Genomic DNA, 23,328 nt, shown 5'->3' with positions numbered 1-23,328 from the left:
ACTAGGTATATGCATATATTAGACACTGTAAACACCTAAAAGGCATGGTATGAAAACAGCATGTTGTATTTGAGCGTACACTCTTAAAAATGAACTTCACCACATAGCACGCTCCTAGCCAACCATCATCCCGAATGACAACGTTCTCGCCCCTGATTTGTTGAAAACAGGAGGAGGAGCCTATTTTGTGTCCATTATGCATGGCACAAAATAGGCTCCTCCTCCCATTTTCAACAAATCTAGGGCGAGAATGTTGTCATTCGGGATGATGGTTGGCTAGGAGCGTGCTATGTGGTGAAGTTCATTTTTAAGAGTGTACCTAAAAAAGTATTTCAAGTACATTTTTCAGTACCTTCTAATTTACTTAAAGTATTTAGCGCTGGCAAGACTTTGTTCTGTAAGCACATATCTCTGAAAGTACTTTACTTAAGTTCTTTTTCTAGTGTTTCGCTCCCCATTTTCCTTCTCGGCATTCCCAATAATGATCGTGGTAATCCCTGGTCTTCCACTTGGTCGCTCAACTTTTATTGAGTGGAAGTGGGAGAGACAAAAAGCGCAAGCTGCTTTTGCCAAGTTGTTTTATTTTAATGGGCACACAAACCACACGTACATGTGTCACACGTACAAAGAGGTCCCCTCTCTGTTTTCTTTCTTTGTCAGCATTCATCTCTCTACACTTCCCCGCCACCCGTCACCCTTGCGATAAGCATGCACGCAAGGGGTTGTTTGCAAACGGAAAGGGGAGATGAAGTAGCTGATGAGGAAAGCTTGGTAGGTGTGGCACATGTCAAGAAGGTAGGGAATACTCGAGAACTGGACGTATCGCTGGCCGTGCTTCAGCCTTCGTCTCTCCTTGTTCCAGGCTTTCCTTATTGGCTGCTGGTTTGCTGCGTAAAGATAAACGTAAACACAATCAACACTTTCCTTTTGAATGCTTTCGAATTTCACTATACTGTCTTAAAACATTTCGTTTTGAAAGCAAACGCACCGGATTGTTGTTACAAGTTATCCCCGCCATGTAGGTGCGTAGCTCTGGTGCAATGACGCTCACACACAACTCCTACATACACTACGACGGTTTTCCTCTGGGCAATAGAGATGGCACACTTTGTACTGTAGACACCACATGACGAACTGTCTGTCCACTCACAAGACAGTACACTCTTAAAAATCAACTTCAGTGCATAGCACGCTCCTAGCCAACCATCATCTCGAATGATATCGTTATCTGCCCTGATCTGTTAAAAACGGGGGCGTACGCCTTTTTGTGACACTTATGCTGTGCTAATTGTCACAAAAAAGGCGTACGCCTCAGGCGTAAGGCGTATTCATAGGCCGGCATGGATCCACAGATGAAATCATGTCCCCGTTATGTGGGAGAGGAACCAATAAGGTCGCGCCACAGGCAATAGGAGAGAGAGGGAAACTTACAGTACATAGCGTATTAAGCATCATGCTAACTGCAGCCCGTTCTCTTTGTAAATTTCTTCTGTCACCGGCAGGCTGTGCAACAGACTACAGTAGTATGCGACGGTGCGCAACCGTGCAACTACTACACTATGCAACCATGACTACAGTACTCTAATCACAAGCTGAACTCACAAGTGAGCGCAGTAACCTGTAATCATGCCCATGCCATGCTGTGGTATGCACCGGTGGTCAATTATTCAGCGTTTGTGGTTAGTGCTGGGTAATAGGTATTACGGATGTGCTGATTATACGGACGACACAGAGTCATGTTAACGTGTGTGCATACAATTCACAGTCCTACCTGCATTTGCTGCTCTTCCTCATTGCTCCTGTCTACTTCGGTAATCAGTGCCACAGTTCCCACAGATCATCTATGAAATTGTTCAGTTTTCAAGGACCTACGGCGGACATTTTGCGGTAACACCTCGAGACTTGGAACTGGCGCGGTTCAGGGAACCGGCTATGTTAGAAATAGCTACAAAATGTTGAGGTAAAGGGATTTTTTTCTAATATTGTGTTAGCATGGTGAAGCAACTGTGGCTATGAACGTGCTGGATCTGAATACATCACGTATATAACAGGGTGTATTTAATAACTGTGATGCATCCTGATGTGCCCATCCAAATCAAGGGCTTCTCCTACATCACTGGAGCCAAACGTCCTGCACAGTAAATCATTTTACACCTTTATTTTCTCAAACGAGGTGTATTCTTATAAAAAACACCCTTTTCTATTCCACAAAGGTGTAATATCGACATACACCACGTCTTATCCAATGTGGATCATTAAGGGTGTAAAGTGGGGTGTTGAAACAGGTGTTTTCCGTCGAATGCACCTTTTTTTACACCCATTTGAATTTGGAGTATGGTGTTAAAAATGGTGTTTTATTTCGTGAGAGAAAAATTATGCTGGTTTCACAGCTCCGCTCAGCAAGTAATCACATTATAGACGATAACCTGAGTTAAAAACACAGTATTTGACAGGGAGGGATGTTAGAAATTTAGCTTATACCTTTGACTCGTTGCAAGCGTGGGTGTTAATTGCAAAAACACATTCCCGCCACCGTTACAAACGTTTCCCGCCCCACCACATGTAACGAACGTGCCCCAACAAATTTTATTTCAGTATATGATACATCCGACACGCCAATATAGGCTACTGAGGGTGCCCCAGGTCTCTTTATGCCTCTGCACTCACGTTGGTCCCACAGTGTTAACAAGCTGACGAGGCTTGCCTGCGACGCATTGCACTCCGGTTTAGGTTCTATGATGGAACCATGGCTGGAAGTCTACCGCGTTCGCGGTGCTGCTTGCCATAGAAGCAAGAACGTCGAACTGCATGTCTGGGCCAGTGGTGTCGGTATGCTGCCGCGGAAGCTCCTATTACACTATTTGCGAGGGAATATTCGCTAGCAAATAATTCCATCATAAAAGGTTTTTTCAATAGAATACTCCCATTTTAAGGGTGTTTTTGTTTTTAAACACGCATTATAACAGTGTTTTATTAGGAATACACTTAACTGAAGGGTGCATTAGAAAACACCCATCATTTGAGTGTAAAAGCAACACCAAAAAGATGTGCGCCATGGGACAAGCCATTTACACAAAAAAAGTGTAAAAAAGTTTACTGTGTGGAAACCGGAAGGTCGGAGTGGCCATCTACGCTAAGGTTGGTATCAGTGTTACACGTCGCAGCAACGTTCACTAATACGGTTAGTCCTGTGCCCGTACGCCTTCCCACAGATCTCAACGTCGTTACTGTATACATCCTGCCAGGGATTACAGAAAGGCAAGCGGCAACCTCTGTAAGCCCCATGAAGAACTGTGTTACGCTTACTCAGGAATAAGCCTTCATGGTAGGAGACTTCAACCAAGATGATGTGAAAGACTTCCAGTTCGCCTTAGATATGCATTCCCTGTGCTTTGTCAGTTCTGCCTTCCCCAAAGGTTCCATCTTCACTGACTAAAGAACGTGTGTGGACCACGTCTTCCAAAGGGCGCCTCGGGTAGACGATGTGGTGGCTGGCATACATGGTGTACATGGTGTGCCGCTTCACTGACCACAAGGTACTTCTCATGTCTCTGCATAAGGGCCCTCCCGAAACAGAAGTCATAGATGACATTTCGACACCAGACATGCAACCCATACTCCGGTGAACTGGAAGAACCACTCCACAACGCCAAATAAACAATACCTAAGAGAACTTTAATGTCTCATTCGTTACTTAGGGTGGCGCAAGACTTCAAAAAACTTCAAGATTCATTCGTGAATCCCTTGGAAATGCGTCCGCATTACCCTTTCAAACCTTTTACGGTAACTCACTGAAGGGGCACTAAAATGCGAAAACAAGTTTACTTCAAATTACTTTGCACGCTATGTCGACTTCGTACTCGTCACAATTCAAAGCTTTGATTTTGTTACGTCTTTCTTGCTTCAGCGCTACGTAGTGCACAACGGTTCATCTCGTGCATGGGCGTTTTTAGTGCCTGCTGCGCGTGCAACGCCACTGAGCGGTCTCAGTGAAAAACAAAGCACCCGTTGCAAAACGAACTGGTGTCGCTATCTGAAGGACAGAGGGTAAATATGGTCAGTGGAACATTTGCGAGAACTGTTGTGGGCTACAATTCAGTAAATCCGTATTGAAAATGCAGCAGTGCGCGTATATGGAACACTACGATCGGACACGTTTAAAATCCACGCCCCCCCCCCCTCCCCGATAGCTATGCGCGCTCTTCTCCTTCTGTCTCATTGAATGCCGCCAATCTTTGCCTTCTAGAAATTCCATTCCAGGGACGGCTCTTACTTGATTGCGTTTTTCTTCTAAATGGTAGCATTGTGTGAGCTAATCTTGTTCGAACTGTACTAATTGAAACACTGACTTTCATTTGAGAGTAAGTTGTTTTCGCATTTTAGTGCCCTTTTAAGTTGGACGGTAACACGAACCCCGAAACGCAAAAAAAAGGGAGCAAAAGAAGGAAGCAAAGAAAAAGAAGCAAAAAATGAGAAAAGGGGGAAAGAAAAGAATGAACCAAAAACAAACAAAAGAGAAAGGAGGAAGGAAACCAAGCAATGAAGAAACAAGCAAAACAGAAAGGACGAAGCACAAGAACGAACCCAGGCTTATGCTAACGCACGTTCCAACGGATCCACCAATGACCTTTCCCCTTTCTTTTTTCTTATTTTTTTCTGCCAATAAATACCCCCCCCCCAATGAATCTTCCTAAAGTTTATCGGAGGCCTCTTGCTACTCGAGATTCTTGGAAAGGTTTCAACCACCCAGCGCTTCAAATGCAGCAAAAATGACGCCTTTTATCATCATGGGAGTAGAAGCAGCAACGGGAGGAGTATGTACTCCTCCCGTTGCTGGTTCTACTCCCATGAGTAGGAAGATCATAGCTAGAATTGTGTGAGTGTGTGCTAGCTGGTGGACAAAGTCCATGATAGGCAAGCCTGAGCGATGGGCCGGACACGTAAACAACACAAACATGAGGGCTCAAAAAGTGGGAAAGACAAGTAGGAAGACAACTTTGTCCAGATGACTTCGAAGGACTTACGGTCTCGAGGAAGTGTCCTCCCAGGCGACGATTGCTCCAGAAGAAAGCGCAACGTCGGGCATTCTGAAGTCAGCGCTCTGTGCTCTGTGGAAGGAATGTACAAATACTTTTTTTATTTTTTAAAAATCGATTGTCAAGTATGGCACTTCATGACCCGTGACACATGGTCAGGCTAGAGCTCCTTTAAAATAGGGGTCCTTTGAAGGACCCCTTAGGGCAGTGGTTCCCAAACTGTGGGACGCGAGACGTTCCGAATTTTAAAAAATGTCACTTGCCGTGTCCGCTATTCTGTGCCACCAGTAAGCCCGTGGCAGCAGACCCGGTGGTTTCTTATAAATGCGCTTGCATGCGGGGGGCGCAATGCTTTCGATGTATCACATGACCTCGCATTTACGTCTGCTTTCACTGGTGCACGAGGGCCGAAATCTATGACTTGAGGTCCACTCACTCCCACTAAAGACCACAACGTCTGTGTCTATCGCGGCATACAAGGTCTTCTCGAATTAGAGCGGACGTCAAAAACTTAAAGGGGTTGGGGCACCTTCATAGATGTGTTTCATTACTTCATGGACGCAAGGCACTGCACGCCAGAATACCGAAGAAAAAAGAATTATTCTTTTACGTGTCTTACATAGTGAGATACAAGCCCTCGAACACACTCCCGAGCTAAGCGCGGACGTGCCGCTGCCTCACTTGCGGCGGCATGCGATGTGATGTCAGAGCCGCATATGAGTTTCGGTATTCGCGGTGCCCATTTTCTCTGCTTCTATTACGTAGCCTTTCCGCTGTGAAACTTTCAATGCAGTGCAAAAATTTCACAGCGGTGCAAACAACCGCCATTTACGTTTATCTGGGATAACGTGGGATGACCTGTCTCAATCCCTTTACGAAAACCGTTTCGCGTGTGCTGTCGGTGAGCGAAGCATGCAATTGTGCAGCATGCACAAGACTTTTATGTGCAAGACGTTCATGTGCAAGACTTTTTGGCCCTCGCAACTCGCTCCAATAAACCTAGCTCCAATAGAATGTCAGTGTATCGTTTTGGCTAATGGTCATGCACTGAGATCGAGGGAAACGAGGAAACCAGAGCGGGGTGGCGGAGTCGCGACGGGGTCGTCTCTACTTTGGGGTCGTCTCTCGACGGGGTCGTCTCTAAAAATATGGGCCGCGTGGCGGCGAAGTTTGGGAACGACTGCCTTAGGGAAACGAGCCGCGCTGCTAACACGCAACAATGGCGATCTCGCATTAGTGTATGTTTTAGCGCATTACAATGCGTCGGCGATACGGGTGTAGACATCACAATTGTGTTTCTGTCCACGCAGGTCACATAAATTGTCATCCGGTAACTTTTTTACAGCCAATGTATCCCTTTCTTGTCACTGTACACGCGGCTTCTTGCACGAGAGATTATTGAATTCTTATCACTCGAAAAAGTTTTGATAGGGCCCCTGTAAATTTGGAAAACTATTTTAACGACTGATAAAAATCTTGAAGAGAGGCATCTTTGTGCTAAATAGTCGGGATATGCTAATCATCGGTGGATGCCGCTATATCGAGGCTCTGCCTTCTCGGTCGGAAAGGATCTCCTTTTTCGAAAAGCCCTGTTATACAGGGTGTTTATTTTCATTCGTTACAGAATTTTTTTATTAAAAACTAGCTGAGCAAAATATATGCCGTTTTCGCAGTGGAGTTCTACGGGTAGGCTGACATCCTCTCGAAGAAAATATGCAACTACAAGATGACTAATTACCTAAAGTTTATTAATGAAATTTTTAATTAGTGGATTTCGGGCAAAAGTGAGAGATCAGAACGAGAGACCATCCTAGTTGAAAGCCATTCCACGTTTAAAAAATCCTGAAACACGTACGTTCGCGAAGATATAAACCACTGAATTTTGATATGCAAATAAGCCGAAACCGAAACCGCTGTGATCTGGAACGTAGGGGGTACACCCTCATTTCACGTCAAAGGGGCATGTCATTTGGAGCAATGAAGATGATTGGAGTAGATTGGAGATGATTGGAGATTGGAGTAGATGCCGACCTGCGGGCCAGATAAGCGGCTTTCCCGCCCAGATAAGCCTCCGTCGCTTTTTCAGTTTCGGCTCATTTGCATATCAAAATTCGGGGATGGATATCTTAACGCCGGTGCGTGTTTCAGGATTTTTTTGTGATGTATGACAGGTCGGTCAGTGACTGCCGCCCGGCGCTGTGGGGGCTTCTGTATGTAGGGACACAAAGAAGTAATTACGCACGAGTTGTCAGTGCACGGAATTGACCCAACAAAGAGGCGCGTTCACTCCTGTGGCCATACCTTCGGGCGCTTTACGAATGTTTCGGAAATTGATAATAATATTTCAGTGAAATGCAAGCTTTGGTTACCCAAGAAGATGCTTTCGGCCTTGAAGGAGATGATTTTTTGAGAAGATGATTTTTTCGACCGGGAATACATCAAACTCCCGTGTTCCAACCTCAAACGTGTGTCAAACTCACGTTCAAGTGTTTTTCTACGACGCATACCGTAGTATCTTATGTGTATCCTGAATACTTTTAGAAGTATTTGCTATTGTAACTTAATTACTTTACTTAACTCAATTACTAATTTTATTGCTTCTCTGCCATTGGTTGGCGCCAGAAGGAAATCGGGGAGGAGATGAAGATGAATAAAAAGAAAAACGGTAGCCGTGCGAGATGCGAGCGCTGTCACTGTATCACACGCTGTGGGGCCACTGTGAGTGCGTACGCCATCCGCAGATAGGGAGTTCGGGATTCGGCGCGCCAATGCAGCGGGCGAGGCGCGTTGCACATGGAGTGAATAAGCAGCCCAACGCGCGTTGGCTGCATGAAGGCAACATGACTCAGTAGTGGGGGAACGGAAACCGGTTGCTATGAGACGAAGCCGAGAAGTTCCGAAAGATAAGGAACGCGAACCCCAGGCCAAGAGACGTAAACGCTCACAGATGTGTGTACTTCAAACGGGTGCGCGTCCGTCGCACTTTGCACTGGCCAACGCGGACATTGCGGAGAAGTCTCTGAATAACGAGTTTGAACATGCTTGTGGAGTTTGCGATAGACTGTGACTTCGGACTGACGTTGCGGCCATACGCGCAGTACACTGTGCACCAGGGCCAGGGTACTTCCCAACGTACTTTACTGACCCTGAGGGAGTGTTGCCCCTCCTTCTATAAAGCAATTCTTACAAAAGAGCGGCAGCAGAAACGCTATTGCGTGTTTGTGCAGAGGTGAATAGCGGCATCCGTCCTAGGAAGTGTACGCACGGAAAAATATCTTGCTGCGGTCAACATTCGACAGGATGAACCATGCACGTAGCGACAGGCGAGCTCAAATAAACAGCTCTGTCTCGTGATGCCACCCTATTCGCCTCGAGATCGAACGGTGTCGCCACAGTGCGGCTGCTCCGTGAACTTCTCTTAGTGGGGATGCGCTGCTTGAGCCGGTGCTTGCGCTGTGGTCAACGTGCACGAAAACGTGCTTGGAAGGCTCAGTTTCTGAACATTTGAGTTTTCCAAATCGCTTCAAAATGAGTGAAAATTACTTCGTGGAGAACTTGTTGAACTTGTCTACTTCCCAGCAGAAGCGTGCGTAGCAGGGAAGAAAACTACAGAACGTGCATATGTTCCAGTATGGGGATTCCAGTCGGCCTTTGTCATTTTTGTCACTGCGCTTCTCTGTGTCAAACAAAATATTCCGAGAGCTAAGGTCAATGTTCAATGTTGTAACAGGTTTTTTTCTCATAAGTATAACGATGTCTCACTTATTTATAGAATTGTTTCTGTGCTAGGAGTTTGATCTTACTTCTTAATGCCCAGTTATGATATTCTACGCGCGCTAAACACAAGTTGTATTGAATGTATGAATATATGGAATGCGAGGAATATATATATGACATGGGTGTTTTTAAATGTGTGAGTTTCAAACTTTCATCTAATTTCATCTGACCCCATGACAGGCTTGACTTTTGTCTTTCACATACGTGATATACCTGCCATAGGAATCAAAAACTTATTTGGTATGTAGTACGCTGCGAAGAAGTGCAGCCTACGGCACGAAAGCGCAGTTGTACGTTAAAGGGACTGTAAAGTGAACGCCAAACCTGAAGAAACCGTATAGTTTTCTGAAAGCTTCTAACTTGGACGTATCAGGTACGCAATAGTTCTGCTGTATACTGAGCATTTTTTCAGCAAACAATTTTCAATGATTGCTACGCAAAGCATGGTATAACGGACTCCAGAGTTGCGCCAACCATGAGGCGACTCGCGCGCCATCTATTATTTAGCCACCATATTGGTGCGTTTCTCGCGGGTGTAGTAAGCATTTCGTTGCACAGGTGCATGGTTTGTGTATTCCGGAGCACAAGAACGCAAACCACACATTCGTTTCCATCACTGCGATGCGAGGTTTTGCCAACAGTGGCGATACAACGAGCAAGCGACAGAGAGAAATGCCAACAGATGGCGCAGATCACCCCACAGACATGGAACTCAGACGTTGCGACCATCAGTTTAAATTGAACTTCTCAAGAATTGCTGCTGTTCTTCAAAAAAGTGTAATATGTAAAAGTCTAAAAAAGTAAGCTATCTCAAATGCGTTATGTTGTACTTCAATATGACGTGATGTCTGACCGCCAATCCGTGGCCGACTCCAACCTTGTTCTTTGGGAACGTCGAGGGTCATCACTTTTCAGTTTCTAAAAGTGTTCAAAATTAAATAGTGCGATAAGTATGAAGTACCGAGAGGTAATGAATTCTATGTGCGATCACAGAGCCAACTTCTATATGATGATAGCTTGAAACATTTGGTTATATTTCATTTTAACGTTCCTTGAAACGCTCATAATCTCAGTTGTCTCACGACGTAAACCTCCAATTATTATATTCCTTTAAATAAATGCTCTCAATCGTCTTTTTTCTTTTATCTTGAATAACCCTCTATGTCTTATAGTAGCGTAGAGGATGCCTCAAACATTTTTTTCTGTCTGGCACACGCGGGCGCGTTATGTGGGCATGTACTACGGTCGGGTAGCTTTCACGCAAAATAATTCCTTTGGGAATCGTGACCCAGAGAAAAAAAATTGGTTTACATGGGAGCGCGCAACGGTTGTGACCCCTCCCAGTTCGTTTTGGGGGGTTGTGACTTCAGCTCATTCGATCACGTTTACTGGATGTCGAGAAGCGTCTGCTACAGCACGAGAGCAAGGTGACCTACCGACTAGTCCGCGTCAGACGCTGGACGTGCGGCGCCAAATAAAACAGTAAAAAGGAAGAAGAGAGAAGCCTCGTTATTGGGCCGATGAGATGACGTCACCGACTGGCAACCAAGAAAAAGAAGCGCTCGTACTTTTTGTAATATGAATCCCAAGTCTTGTGATCCTAGTTTCTACACCTCCTGAGCTATTTTTCTTGCGAGCTCCTCCATGCTCCTTTAATAGTGTATCTTTCATTATCCGATACTCGGAACAGATTCTTCAAAGTTAGTCAGTCATACATTTCGATCGAATCGTAAAAATAGAAGACTGCGCTTATCGTGTCCCAAGATTCGCAAACCGACACCTCATTTGTCTGAACTGCTATTGGAATATTTTACAAGCGTGATGGTCATGTAGAGAACAAATAAAAATCAAACAATATCTGAGCTCACGCATTTTCAATGGCCCATATCACACAAACACCGCCATTTTTTTCTTGTGTCTTCATTTTCATATCACCACACACAGGTGGCGCCAGTGTACAACACAACAGCATTAGTGCATGACGTCAGCATGTCGCATTGTTGTAGGCAGTGCCACCTCTTTGTGGTGATGTGGACGTCAAGCAGGCACAAGCAAAAATGGCGGTGCTTACTTGATATGGGTCATTGAAAATGAATGGGGTGAGCTATTTTTTTGTATTATTTTTAAGTTCACTACATGACCATAACGTTTGCAAAAATTTCAATAATACGTTAGACAAACGCCTCTCAGTCTGCGAAGTTTGGCATGCGTTATACCCCGACTTATATTTTTATGATGCGAGCAAAATGTGTAACGTTTGCTAGACGAACGCTGTAGCAGGATGGCCACGGTGCATATCGGAGTTTCGCCTGTTTCCCGCGCACGACAGATGTCAAAGAATTATTTCCACCACCACCCCGTCCCCCACTCCTTCCTGCTGTCCTCTCTCCGTCTGTCCACGTCTGTATGGCGCTCATAGCCACAGTTGCTTCGCGGCGCTAACACGAAAAAAAAGAAGAATTCCACACAGGACGAATTATAATTAGGGTTTCTCGTTTACGGCTATTATGACCAGCTACTTTTTTCCTTTTTTGACCTCTTAGAACGGGACAAAAAAAAAAAGATAAAAAAGAAGAAAAGAAATATATTACAATGACATAAGTTCGAATTGGCTTAGCACGAGCAATAGCAGGATAATTTGTCATTGTCACCTATTTCTGACCTACCTCGTAATATGTCGGAAGGCATTAGGCATGTTCAAATATTGCAATTTTTGGAATACCGAAACGAATAATTTAGAGATGGGACGAATCCAGAATTTTGCGAATCCGAATCTGAATCCGAATCCAAAAAAGGTTCTGCGAATCCACGAATCTTACGAATCTCGAATCTTAAAAATCTTAAAAAATCTTAAAAAGAGTTCAACAAGCCAAGAAGAAAAAAAAAACTTCTACTGGAGAGTGTTTTGAAGCAGAATATGATACATTAGTTTAATTTAAAAAAAAAAAACGTAATAGTTGAGTTTCGTTCGAAAGTATACCCATATAGTTCTTAATATATTTAACACATTGTTCGTCGACTACAAGAAATACATAAATTCTCGAGTCTGAATTATTTGCATAAAGCTAAAGCAACAATCAGAAGCAAAACCATATTACTTTTGAACTTGTAATGTAACAGTTCCAGCCTGAACTCTTTCAGTCCAGAGCAATGTAAACAAAGAAACAAGAAAACACCGGTCGGTCAATGAGGCTTTCAGCGGACTCCGGAGGCGCCAATTTGAAAAAGAAACGAGTAAACATGGTCGGTGGATTCGAAAGATTCGATTCGCCGTTTCGTGCACTGGGATTCGGATTCCCGAATCTCGAATCCCTGCCTAGGATTCGTGGATTCGAGGATTCGGCTGGCACATCCCTAGAATAATTCCATATTCCGTTGGAATTCCGAATCGAATACGGAATTCTCTGTTTGAATTTCGGATCGAATCCATACTTTTCCAGACCAAGTGTATTTTAATACTTTCCAATTAGTTGCGTCAATGTCAGCTGCGCACGTCAAACTGAAAACGGTCCACGAGTTGGCACAATAAAACACAGCGACCGCGACGACATATTCTGATCCCTATAAATATATCGCGTATACATGCTGTATACACACGTTTTTACACGTTCATGCGCTGCATGAGTGTATCCAGTCCTGCTGCGCTGCTTCGTATTCATTTGGTCTTAAGATAATTATTCGCACATACCTATAAAAATATTATTGCCGCCTACGAGACACCCTACTTACCGATGTAATGTGCATTGCCTGAAGAAAGCTTCCAATACTTACTGTCGGGATAATATGGATTCCGGGAGCGGGGCGGGCCTTGTCCACCGTTTGCATCTGTATGAAGGGGAGCCCGGTTGTGTTCGTTATAGGGTATGACATGATTCGCTATAGTTCAACAACGTACCTTGCCCTTAATTTGCGCTTTGAACTGATGTGCCTCGCAGGCCTATACTGCTGCAGGCTGCTATACAGGCTATATACTGGTGTTCCGGAACTTTCTGTTGCGAGAACAAAGACAGAAAGTGGTGATATATTTGTCCTAGGGTATACGTCAACCTTTTCCCATTCCATGACGGCTAAACTGCGCCGTTTCTCGGACGCAGCATGGTTGGAATAATAAATCTGCTAAGGCGCATTCAACCTCGGAATTATTTGTGGAGCTGCCATTATCAAACCCATTCACGCCGTCGAACAAAATGGAACGCCCGAAATTCTACACGTCTATACAATGGACAGATAAGTCATCGCTATCCCGAAATATAAGTGCTGAAAAGACTGCGAAAATACGGCTTAAAATATTGCCGACAGAACAGACCGCACCTAAAGCTGAGTCGTAACTCGCAACGTGGAACGCATTTAGACATAATCGCAAAATAATTTAACCAACTTCGGCGATATTGAAAGCTGCCAGATGGCGATATCCAAATGCTGGTAAAATTGCACTTACACAAAATTCATTGTAGCGCTCAGACCTGGTCATTTGATGAGTAAGTAGACATTATACGAATGCATTGTATGCGAATGTATTGTACCGTTGACCGCATGATCCTGGTATCCCAGAAAACGTGTCATTGAATTATAATTTAAAAAAAAACTACGCCACCTAGAATCATGCGCTCAACGGAATTTGTTCTTATTAGGTTTTTGACACCTCCTGATGTGAATGTCATGTATCGTAAGTTTAATTATGTAAATATTTGCGAACTGAACTCGTAAATTTACCAAGTAAAGGTAACTTTTTTACCCCACCAATATGAAGAGCGTGCCGAATTTAGTCAAATTCATGATAATTGACAGTGATATTCACGAGCTATCCCATCGGAAAAAATAGCCGAATATCATGCTTTTCGGAGCACCGGACCATAACGCGCGATCCCAACCCAAGCAGCAAAATGTACTGAAAGTCGAGTGCAATAGGGGTGGACGGGTAGGTGGAAGGCCTTGAACAGACTCCTGAAACTAAAGAACATTGATAAGACTCATACCGCCCACCCTATTGCACTTGACTTTCAGTACATTGTGCTGCTTGGGAAGCAGCACAATGTACTAAAAGTCGAGTGCATTAGGGGTGGACGGGTAGGTGGAAGTCCTTGAACAGGTTCGTGAAGCTAAAGAACATTGATGAGACACATACCGTCCACCCCTATTGCACTCGACTTTCAGTACATTGTGCTGCTTGGGATGACTCTTTGAGCGCAATCGCGCTCAGTCCGACGAAAGGAGGTTCCAAACCCAGCCCACAGAGTGATAGTAGAAAAAGTAACACTTCCTGGAACTGGGAGAGGGAAAGTGTTCCCAGCGAAAGTCCGACACGGTAAGCCATGCTTGTATTATCTCATTCTGCGATGCCGGGGTTGGCTGGGTTTCCAACCTCCTTTCGTCGGACTGACAACGATTGCGCTGAAAAATTCGTTGCACGCTATCCTCTCGGAACTCAGTAGAGCATGATGTTCGGCTATTTTCTCCGATGGGATAGCTCCTGAATATCCCTCTTAATTATCATTAATTTCAGTAAATTAGACACGCTCTTCACATTGTTGGGGTAAAAATGTAACCTTTACTTGGCAAATTTCCGACTTCAGTTCACAAACATTTACATAATTAAACTCACGTTATACGACATCCACATCAGGAGCTGGCAAAAACCTAGTAAGAACAAATGCCGTTGACCGCATGACTCTAAATGGGGTAGCCTTTTTATTACGTATAATTTAATGACACGTTATCTGGGACACCCTGTATATATAAGCTTGAACATATGTATCCATTACTTTTTCTTCAATCATCTGCTTTCATGTTAACAGGTAACCTCCTCAACGGAGATGGGCCCTCGCGCCCTAGAGCCCCTGAGGTGGGACAGAATCATAGCTGCAACCCACTATTCAGAACAGACAAATGCTGTGCAGCCTCTTCGATTCCTGTTCGCGGAGGAGGAGGAGGAGGAGGAGTGTCGTTGGGAGGAACCCGAGAGGTCTGCCTGCCTGATTAGGCGGCATGTTTCTCGGGAAGGGAAAGGTGGTGGAGAGGAGGAGAGGAAAGGGTGAAGTGGAAGACCGAGCGGAATCCGCTCGGGGGGAGGATAGCTGCGTCCATGGGCCGACTTCAGGGGAACTGTGCCGGCATACGCCTATTACACATCTGAGGGAAACCCAGGAAAAACAACAGACGGCACAGCCGGCCCGCGGATTCGAACCGCGGACCTCCCAGTCTCCAAGCGCACACGTTACCGCTGCGCCACCGGAGTTGGTGTTCCTGTTCGCAGCGTTATCTTGCCTACCATTTAGGCTCTCTATATTTTTCACAGGAGTTTCTTTTTCCTTTATTTTCGTTTCTCTACTTTGGAGCAACACGTACATTACTGAACAAAAGTTCACGGAACTCCAGCCATGTTCCCCGACGGAGCAGTGACGTCATCTGCGAAGTGCGCTGTTAGCGTCCTCAAGTGGCGGCGCGCTCGATGCGCCCTCTAGTGGTGTACCCGACACAATGGCTAATCCTTCTATTCATTGGAGATAATCCGTCTACTGGGGGCTGCATTGGAAACCGTCGTCACGCTTTTTCTATCGGACTCTCCCCACATTGGCGGGCTGCACCAGCGGAGCAAAAAGTAGGATCGAGGGGCCGTGATTGTGCATAGCGGCGCTATCAGTAGCGTCGTTACCGTATTCGCTACTTTTGTCGGTAGCGGAGTGCCAATCCTGCTACATTGTAAATTGGTAACGGAAATAGTGTTTCGCTACAAATAAGGGTAGCGGCGGACTCTTTGTCCGCTGCTATTGCTACCGCTACTTTTCATAATATGGAAGACGCGTAACACAGAAAAAAAAAGAAGGGACAGACGTTGCGCTCGACCAGCGCCGATTTCTTTCAAATACCGTATTTTCCGATGTATAACGCGCGCGGTATGCAGTAAAAAAAGCGTTCTGAAGAGGTCCTGCGCGTTATCTAACGGTGCGCGTTATACACGGAAATATTTTCGTGCAGAGTTCCTTTTCAGGTCGGTGACGTACAAATTTTAGCCTCTTCCAGAGTGCGCTGTGGTTTCCTCCCGTATCTCTTAGGGTCAGTTGACAAAACCGGCTAAAGCGCACTGGATTTCATAAAAGGTTAATGATGCTGCTTAACGATGGTATTCAGCAGTCAATATTCTTGAGTTCATTTCAGAAGAATGACGTGATTGAGAAAGGACGCGAAACGGAAAGCAGAGAAGAGACTGAAGCATACTATGACAGCGACGTTGTTGCATCTAAGTTTAACGGATTTGACCAAATGTGTTTAAAATCTAACATATGCATGTATGATACACCGCTTTGGGTTTATTGTGTGTACTGGTGGCAGTACAGAAGCTTGTAGCACCATTGCGGTGCGCGTTATGCATCGAGCATTTTTCAAATTCGGCTCGTTTCTAGGGGGGCGCGTCATATACCGGAAAATACGGTAAATTGTGGTTGATTTTTCCCACACAGCCAATGTACTCCCGGCTTATTTTCCCCCAGAAATTTTTTTCGCGACGTGACGGCAATTCTAACAAAATTCTAACAAAATAGCTTTTCCGCGAATTCCAACTAAATCTCTTCTGAGTGAAGATAAAGCATAATACATTCGTTCCAAGACCGTTCAACGCTTATCGACACTTTTTTCGAGAGTTTATGACCCGGGAGAACTGTAAAATTTCTGGAACTTTTGGAATCCTTTACAGAACTCTGCAATTTTTTTATAGCTATTTAAACTGTTTAGGGCTGTTGCGTAGGTGGCATAGAAAGTGTTAGAATATTTTGAGGAGCCCGGACTTCGAAGAGTACGCACAACAACAACAACAAATAGGTTAATGATAATTAATGGGGAAATTCGCCACAAAAGCACAAAAGTACGCACAAAAAAATCGCGAATTTCGGAAATATTGTTTTTTACCACATATTCAACCGTCAAATGCACACTGAGGTGGTCCTGATAAAAACATGAGACAATTGCATTTGATAGTACGGCCCTCGAACATTTGTTTTACAAAGTTTTATTGAAACACTTTTCGTTTTAGCGGGGGAAAAAAAGTTTGAGCTTGACCACCCTCGCACTCATCCGGCATTGCCCCGCAAGGCTGCTTCACCGTAAGACGCACCGCCGCCGCTGCTGCCAAACGCACACGGGAGCTGCCAAAACCTATTTGCGTTGCCTGCAAAAACATGTTGTATGTACAAATTAACTTTCGAAGCTCCAGGTTCTCATGAGTACGGCCTTGTGCGGTGGTGCAGTACACAATGAGCACTGGAGCCAGGGATGTACTTCGACGAAGGGTCTGCACCTATTACACCTTCCTCACTTTGATCGCAGGCGACACCGTCTTCCTGAGTGGGCTCGTTTATATTCAGTGACGTCATTTGGATAGTTTTTAGTCTTCCCTTCTGTTATTGTGTTCTTTGAAGGCAGCCGAGAGAGTGAAGTTGCCGCTGTTGTCGACTAGTGAATGAGCTGGTTTTCTTTTTCTGTGTTTTACCATACCTTTCTGTGTCACTCTTTCTTATTCTTCAGTTTTGTTTGTTTCTCTTTGCTTTTTCGCAATAGCAAGCGTCCATCATAACTACCATTTCGCTTCCTTTTTTATGATCATTAAACATATCCTCCCCCACATCCCATTCCCAGCTTTCGTGAACAGCGACGCCTTGCGCCCTCTCGCGACCATTGAGTGAAACTTGCCGCCAAGACAATAGAAAAGTGCTGTAGCAGCTGTTCTATCCAAGGTATCGTAATATTCCCGAGGATACACGTTCAGACGTCTATTCTAAGCTTATACAAAGAAAAATATCACTATACATGAAATACATTTGGTTCCCCAGATATCCCGCTATTCGGACCGTGAATACATGGGAGGTATGGGGATTTTCACGCAGGAAACGATTTCATCGCTTAATATCTCTGGTAATGTATGATGCACTGTAATATTCCCGTGGATATGCATTGTAGGGTACCTCTAGATTCAACATTTAGAAGAAGTTTCAGAGTCACTCAATCACCTGCGGTTCCCTTGCACGGCAAACTTGGCCCAAATGCCAAAATTCGAAAACAGTCAAAACGGCTTCTCCGCGTTGCCGCGGTGTGTAGCAGGGAACTTACCGTTACGCGTCAGTTGAACTTTTCTCTGCTTATTTAGATTTAGTGACTGCTTTTGACCTCATTTCTTGAGTTAGATATAATTTTGAGAGCATGACTATTATGCGCCCGCGGGTGGAACACGAATTTCGAAGCGTTATCTCTTGTCATATTAATTATTAAGATGTCGCTGTTCGATGAATTCGTTGGTGTTAACGTATTTGAGAAAATTTTAGCAGTATACTTTTTGTTTATCACCAATTGCCGTTCGGTTTTAAGAACATCTGACAACACAGCAGTGCATGTTCACGTAATTATGTTGCACACACTGATAATGACTTTCCAAATCATTCCCAGAAGTGCGGGACACAGCTTCTTAAAGTTGGCTTGACCGACGTACTCGCTGTCCTCCATTGAAGCAATGCATCCCATCTGGTTTTGTTAGAATATCTGTTGACCCTGAGTTTTAGAAAGAAATGCCCACACATGGGTGTTGTTGTGAGTGGCCCTTCGATGGCGCACAAGTGGAATGGAAGCGCAAGAACGTCACAGTTTTGTTCCTGGAGGACCTATTTTCGTCGTGTTGGCTTCGTGGCAGAATGCATTGGTGTGCTATTTTTCTCGTACTTGGCCAAAACAATGGGTTCTGCAGAAAATGCCCGTGTCAGACATGAAAGCTGAATTTGTCTCTTACGCTTTGCAACTTTGTGCGCAACTGTGGGCCGCTCCAATGCTGTTCCCACGACAAAAGAAGTGTTGACAAGCTCAGTGTGGCCTGCGAAGCGTCTGTACCTTCATTCCTGAAGGTGACGGCAACGGGCGGTGTTGGCCCACTGGTGACGATTTTGGTTATAGCTTTCGATGGCCGTGGTTCGATCCGCGGCCTGCTTAGCGTTTTTTTTCTTTTAATTATTATATTCATGTATTTTCTATTTTTTATTTTTTGTAGTGGGAATTATGAGAGTAATGGCAGGGCGAGAGCGTCAGAGTTTTGGCTTAATAATGCTGCACTGTCTCTATGTCATACTGCATGCTGTTCGTTTTGACTTACTTCACCGTTACAGGAACCTCCGTTTTGCACAGTGCCGCACGTTTTTGTTATAATGTAGATGATTGTCAATCCTCTAACATGAATTTCGAACTTGTGGCTTAAGCGTCCTTTGTTCTCTGTGAAGGAGCAACTCATCAAAGTTTCATTCGAGATCGATGTGACGACTGAACCAATTATGCGAGTCAACTTTGACGCGCTCTAATGGTAAAGGGAATTAAGATGAGCAAACTACCACACGTGTCTCTTGCAGTGTTAATAGATGCCAATCATTTAGCATAAATTTCGGACATGTGGCTTAAACTTGCTTTATTCCCCAACTCGCCAAAACTTTCGTTCCCAGCATTGCGCAAGGCCGTAATCTCCTTACGGGTTAACTCCTTCTAGGTACCAAAATAACGAATATGTTAAAATACATGCGTGCTTATTGTCATATATACAGGGTACGTCACGTAAGACCGACTAAAGTTTATTAAATCCACGATTGACTTTTTTTTTTTCGCCAAAGTCGTTGAATTTATCCATTCCCGACGGGATCTACTCAATGGTGGTAGTGTATTAGTAAATAGCGCAGCCGTTTCGTCATTCGCAACTTTCGTCATTAGTCTTCGAAATTAGTGAAAATACGTTGACTGCGTGATTGCAAAGATGTAGAGTACAACTCTGGAGGGTCTACCCCACAAGAACCGACACGACAGCGCCTTTTTGTGCTCTATTAAAAATGTGCGAAAATGCAAAATAACTGAGCATTGTGCAGGTTTTGCGGCCAATTTCTCCTCTCCCTGTCTCGGTGTCACCCCTTTTCAACTGACATCAGGTTGTTCCTGAAATCATGGAACAGCCCGGTTTGTCCCCAGAAGTAACCCAAGCAGCAAAATGTACTGAGAGTCGAGTGCAATAGGGGTGGCCAGGTAGGTGGAAGTCCTTGAACAGACTCGTGAAACTAAAGAACACTGATAAGACACATACCGTCCACCCCTATTGCACTCGACTTTCAGTACATTGTGCTGCTTGGGAAGCGTGAGGGGAATTAGTGATGCCATTTCTCAGTCTACGTTATCATAAAACACGCCGTCTTTGATCTTCTTTCCGTCATTATCTCCTTTGGTCTGCCCAGCACCTTCCAAGGCAGTTCGCGGTTTGATGTGACAACTGTCACGCAATAAAATTACCAATGTACCACGGAGATAACAAAAATAAAATCACCGATTCTGCTGCTCAATAACTGTGTGTACGTTCTCCCAGAAAAGAAAAACGACGATATCGACCAGGACGCTAGGAAGCGGGGGTGCCCCATGTTTTGTGTAGTATTTTTTTCTTTTTTTACTTTTTTTTACCCTTGTGGTTGTTTTTGGGTACCCGAACAAAAATAAAGTTATTATTATTAGTAGTAGTAGTAGTATTTACACGACGAAAGACGCAACGGCTTCTGAGTGTGCGTACCAAAGCGGTTGCGTCTTGGTCTCTCACGATGACAACATTCTGGGCTGGTGGTTCAGTGATGCAGGTGTCGATTCTAGCTTTCATGTTCCCTGGTTCGATCTGAGGGTCATGCTCAGACTTGTACGTATTTGGAGTATCGTATTTAAAATACTGTGTTTAAATACAATTTGCGGTATTTTGGTACTCTACTCAATACTTTTTGTTTTATGTATTTGTACTCTATTTAAAATACATTTTATGGTATTTTCTACTCAATACTCTAATTACATATTTTGGATCTCCCTCTCAAACTTTGTGTCTCATCTTTCCATTATCTTGCTTGTTCAGTGGAAATTTCTTGAGTCCCTCGGGCTTGACCCGGACATTGGCCCTTCTTGGAAGTCCCCATTTAGAGATCTTGCCCCGTGTGTACTAAGCCTTGGCCAGTGAGGGTTCTATTATGTGTGCCCTGACGCGTTGACGCCGAATTCTGACCTCGCCGAGCAGGGACTTGCTAGAAGTTCGCTTTGTTCTTGGTCACATATACAGGGTGTCCCACCGAAAAAGGGCCAGGGGCTAAAGCAAAAACAGAGTGTTCTACACAAATGGATCCAACTGCACGTGCTTGACAGTTGTGTGGTCTATCCAAAAATAGTTTTCATCGCCCCTTGTCAAGTAATTAGCGGTAATTAATTTTCAAACTTTTTAAATATCGGTTTTAGCTCTCGGATGTCAATCAGGAAGTTGTAGTACATGTCGAAAAAGACGCAACTGAAGTGGTTCGAGCTTGCTATGGCTTGTGGTTCCGTTTTTTCCCGGGTTTAAAAATTCGTTTCAGAAGTCGCGCGCACCACAGAGCGCTCCCCGTAATTCGGCGCCCGCGCGCGACGATTGCAGTGCACTCTGATAGGTGTGCCGTGAAACAGGTTAAATATCTTCCTCTTGTATGACGTGGCCCAAGGATGGTCTCCAAGCGCTAATCTCAAGGTCAACGCACGCCGGAGGGCGCTAGAATCGTCGCCCGCAGGTGCCGGATTGTAGGCAGCGATCTGCGGTCCGCCCGGCATCAGAAACCCGGGAAAAAACGAAACCACAAGCCATAGGGACCTCGAACCACAACAGTTGTGTCTTTTTCGATGTGTACTACGACTTCCTCATTGACATCTGAGAGCTAAAACCGATAATTAAAAAGTTAGAAAATTAATTATCGCTAATTAATTGACTAGGGGCGATGAAAACTATTTTTGGATAGACCACACAACTGTCAAGCACGTGCAGTTGGATCCATTTGTGTAGAACACTCTGTTTTTTCTTTAGGCCCTGGCCCTTTTTCGTTGGGACACCCTGTACTTAGTGTACATAGTGGAGTTATGTGGTATCTCTTTGTCATCTTTTTGGGACTTGTGTTTAGATGACTCCTATCATACAGCGGCGGCTAGCGTAGTGCGCAGGGTTTAGGTGATTCATGTCCATAGCGGCGACTTGCCGCATTGACCAGTGACCGGTGACTTTTTGCGTTCAAGGATAAATAGTATCTTAATTGTATTTCAAATACTTTTTGAAGAATTTTGTACTCTATCTTAATTACTTTAATTTACATGTATTTATACTATATCTTAATTACATTCTAACGTTAGTATTTATTATCTTATCTTAAATACATTTCTGATTATCTTGTACATGTCTGGTCATGCCTTTGTTCTTTTTTATAAAGAGAGTTTTAAGATTACGGCAAGGCAAGATCATCACAATTTTTATCCTGGATGGCCTATTATTAGGCACTATGGCATAACATGAAAAGTATGTGAAAGGTAGACCACTTTTCATTGCATCCAAACCTACCGGGGGAACCGGATAAGTGAAACACGAAAATCCTGAGTGATCCTAAAAGGACATTCACCATTGACACATCTTTATTGACCATTACACAGAAGACTATCCATTGTCACCTGTTTCATTCTAATACACGCATTCAGTTCTTGCAAACCTTTGCTAATGGCATTAACTTGCGAAATATTGTTTTGTTGCTCGGAAAATACTAGCGCTGTTCTCAGTGCCGCCCGCGGATTTTCCACCGTCACAGCTGGTGCCTCACCCCCCCCCCCCCCCCCCATCCCCACTTTCCATCATCAGATTCTTCTTGAACACAATCGGAAGCGACGACACCGACGATGTCGTCATCTGTGATTGCAGCGCAGGGGTCCTCGTTGCGGACCTTCTCAGTCTGAAATGACCAGACTGCTCAGTGGATTACTTTTGTATAACGTGCAAAGCCGGAAAGGGAGAAAATTCTTCAGATCAACACCCTCTTTGTGTCAGTAAAAAGGCGGCCACGACCAGGGTCCTCGACCTCCCTTGACTAGGTGTGGGCCAAGTGTCCTTCCTGGGCAATGACCGGAAAACTGAAGCCGATTGTTGGGTAGTAGTCACTTCTGTTCCCTGGAATTGTACTCCGACTCCGGAAGCTGAAGTCCGGATAAACGAGGGCGAAATACATGGGGAGAAATCTGTCCCCACGCTTTTTTGTCCAGGTAGCGCAGGATCCGGATAAACGACGTCCGGATAAACGCGGGTCGACTGTACATCGTTATAGGAAGTCCCCTCACGAAGAAATTATGAGTTGACCTTTCATGTCATCTACACTTCACCTTCGTTATCTTATATTCGGTTTTGCTCCATCTTTGTGCTATATTTTTGTTTTAGGAATAGCCAGCCGACCTTCGGTCAGACTGACCTTTCTGAAATAAACGTATATCCACCCCCCACCCCACCCCCTCTGCAGAATGCCAAGGTGTTAACATTTCAGAACAACAGCAGACAGAGCACCTTTAGCCGCCATCGTTACAACAGCAAGGAGCGTGGGGTCGAAATTCTTGTTTCTCTTTTTAAATTGTATTTGTTCACCCTTAATAATGTGCTCTCGTGCGCACTCACAAGGCTTCCCATGCATTTTAATGAAACTGTTATGTC

General features: G+C 44.5%; 1 long non-coding RNA gene across 2 annotated transcripts; it reads right to left on the bottom strand.

Annotated features, from left to right (window-relative positions):
- Positions 1–575: 575 nt before the first annotated feature.
- LOC135383681 (uncharacterized) lies at positions 576–12,814 on the bottom strand. 2 transcript variants are annotated; one of them, XR_010419999.1, is made up of 5 exons: positions 12,709–12,814; positions 12,585–12,638; positions 5,025–5,108; positions 3,307–3,564; positions 576–887 (listed from the first exon to the last, which is right to left on the bottom strand). It is a non-coding gene; the product is annotated as an uncharacterized LOC135383681 (long non-coding RNA). The 2 variants fall into 2 exon arrangements; XR_010420000.1 differs by having other exon boundaries at positions 3,307–3,551.
- Positions 12,815–23,328: the final 10,514 nt, after the last annotated feature.

This window comes from Ornithodoros turicata, chromosome 2 (genome assembly GCF_037126465.1).
Source record: "Ornithodoros turicata isolate Travis chromosome 2, ASM3712646v1, whole genome shotgun sequence".
NCBI classification, from domain to species: Eukaryota; Metazoa; Arthropoda; class Arachnida; order Ixodida; family Argasidae; genus Ornithodoros; species Ornithodoros turicata.
Note: the sequence above shows the minus strand (reverse complement) of the source record. Positions and strands in the feature narration are given on the sequence as shown.